Genomic DNA, 2,908 nt, shown 5'->3' on the forward strand with positions numbered 1-2,908 from the left:
TGTCCTCAAAAGCATCCACTGAAACATCCATCCCTCTGTCTGGTCCCTTGTTGTCATTCTGCGCAGTCCGCTGTGGAGACATTCTTTTTTTTTTTTAATAGATCTTTATTGGAGTATAATTGCTTCACAGTACTGTGTTAGTTTCTGTTGTACAACAAAGTGAATCAGCCGTATGCATACACGTCCCCATATCCCCTCCCTCTTGAGCCTCCCTCCCACCCTCCCTATCCCACCCCTCTAGGTCATCGCAAAGCACCGATCTGATCTCCCTGTGCTATGCTGCTGCTTCCCACTAGCTATTTTACATTCGGTAGTGTATATACGTCGATGCTACTCTCACTTCGCCCTAGCTTCCCCCTCCCAACCTGTGTCCTCAAGTCCATTCTCTATGTCTACATCTTTATTCCTGCCCTGCCACTAGGTTCATCAGTACCATTTTTTTTTAGATTCCATATATATGCGTTAGCATACAGTATTTGTTTTTCTCTTTCTGCCTTACTTCACTCTTTATGACAGACTCTAGGTCCATCCACCTCACTACAAATAACTCAATTTCATTTCTTTTTATGGCTGAGTAGTATTCCATTGTATATATGTGGCACATCTTCTTGATCCATTCATCTGTCGATGGATGTTTAGGTTGATTCCACATACTGGCTATTGTAGATAGTGCTGCAATGAACACTGTGGTACATGTCTGTTTTTGAATTATGCTTTTCTCAGGGTATATGCCCAGTAGTGGGATTGCTGGATCATATGGTAGTTCTATTTTTAGTTTTTTAGGGAACCTCCATACTGTTTTCTATAGTGGTTGTATAAACTTACATTCCCACCAACAGTGCAGGAGGGTTCCCTTTTCACCACACCCTTTCCAGCATTTATTGTTTCTAGAGTTTTTGATAATGGCCATTCTGACCAGTTTGAGGTGATATCTCATTGTAGTTTTGATTTGTATTTCTCTAATAATTAGTGATGTTCAGCATCTTTTCATGTGCCTCTTGGCCATCTGTATATCTTTCTTGGTGAAATGTCTATTTAGGTCTTCCATCCATTTTTTAATTGGATTGTTTGTTTTTTTGATATTGAGCTCCATGAGCTGTTTGTATATTTTGGAGATTAATCCTTTGTCTGTTGTTTCATTTGCAAATATTTTCTCCCATTCTGAGGGTTGTCTTTTTGTCTTGTTTATGGTTTCCTTTGCTGTGCAAAAGCTTTTAAGTTTAATTAAGTCCCATTTGTTTATCTTTGTTTTTATTTCTGTTACTCTAGGAGGTGGGTCAAAAAAGATCTTGCTGTGGTTTATGTCAAAGAGTGTTTTTCCTATGTTTTCCTCTAAGAGTTTTATAGTGTCTGGTCTTACACTTAGGTCTTTAATCCATTTTGAATTTATTTCTGTGTATGGTGATAGGTAGTGTTCTGATTTCGTTCTCTTACATGTAGCTGTCCAGATTTCTCCAGCACCACTTACTGAAGAGGCTGTCTTTTCTCTATTGTATGTTCTTGCCTCCTTTGTCATAAATTAGGTGACCATATGCACGTGGATTAATCTCTGGGCTTATTCCTATCCATGTGGCCCCTCAGACCTGGTAGCTTTCTTTAATACTTCTGGGCCAGTCTTGGCTTCTTAGGAGTTATTCTCCTCTGCTGAAGACATGCTTTCTTTTGTAGAGTATTGCTGTTTCCTTGGATCTCTTTTTTAGTCTTTTTTTAGAAAATTAATTAATTACTTAATTATTTTTTGGCTGTGTTGGGTCTTTGTTGCTGCACATGGGCTTTCTCTAGTTGTGGTGAGCGAGGGCTACCCTTCGTTGTGGTGCGCAGGCTTCTCATTGCAGTGGCTTCTCTTGTTGAGGAGCATGGGCTCTAGGCGTGCAGGCTTCAGTAGTTGTGGCACACGGGCTCAGTAGTTGTGGCACACGGGCTTAGTTGCTCTGTGGCATGTGGGATCTTCCCAGACCAGGGCTCGAACCCATGTCCCCTGCATTGGCAGGCGGGTTCTTAACCACTGCACCACCAGGGAAGCCCCTACATGTCTTTTCATATCCTTTTTATTAGCACGGAGTGGAGCAAAGACCAATCTTGAGTGGGGAAGGAAATACTGAGGGGAAAAATTCATATTTCAAAAATATCACCCTGCATCACACTTAAGTTGAGAGTGAAAGTGTGGGAAATGAGAGAGTAGGTTGTCTCTAAAGAGAAATTACCCCAGGAGGAAAAAGTGAGAAAGAATTGAGAGATGGATTGGGGACACTAGTTTTTCAGAAAACCAGTGACCCTTCCTAGTCTTTTCCTCTAACAACTCCCATTTGACTTTGCTTGATGGGAATTTTCAGGAGAGACGTATGTTGCTGTTTTGTTATTGCTACTTTATATGTGAATATCAAATATGCCAAGTTTCTAGGACATTAATGGATTTTGTATTGTAATTCAATACATTTTTATTAAATGAATGAACAATAAACAGCCATGGACATACATGGATATATTAAAGCAGCTCAGGGCTACAAGGGCAGAAAGAGCTTCACAAATGTTTCCATTTGAAAGATTGAGTTTAGAAATTAATTGGATTTTTTTCCCTCAAATGGCACTTAATAATCTTGGGGACCAGTATTATACATTAGAGAACTTATTAACAGGTCTCAGCCAGGCACTTGGCTATTGAATGTTGACACAGGAGAAAAAAAAAAAAAAAAAACCCCGCACACAAAAAAAACAACCAATGAACTCTGCAGAACAGTGTTAAGGATACTGGACTTTAACTTTTTGATTGGAGGTATTACTACTGCAGTGGGCTGACCTGCCAGATGGATCATTAAGATCAAAGGCTATACGTTATGATGTTTGCCTTTTAAAAAGTAAATGCTACTCTGAATTTCATAGTTTGCAACTTTCAGCTGGAAGTGACAGC

This window comes from Balaenoptera musculus, chromosome 14 (genome assembly GCF_009873245.2).
Source record: "Balaenoptera musculus isolate JJ_BM4_2016_0621 chromosome 14, mBalMus1.pri.v3, whole genome shotgun sequence".
NCBI lineage: Eukaryota > Metazoa > Chordata > Mammalia > Artiodactyla > Balaenopteridae > Balaenoptera > Balaenoptera musculus.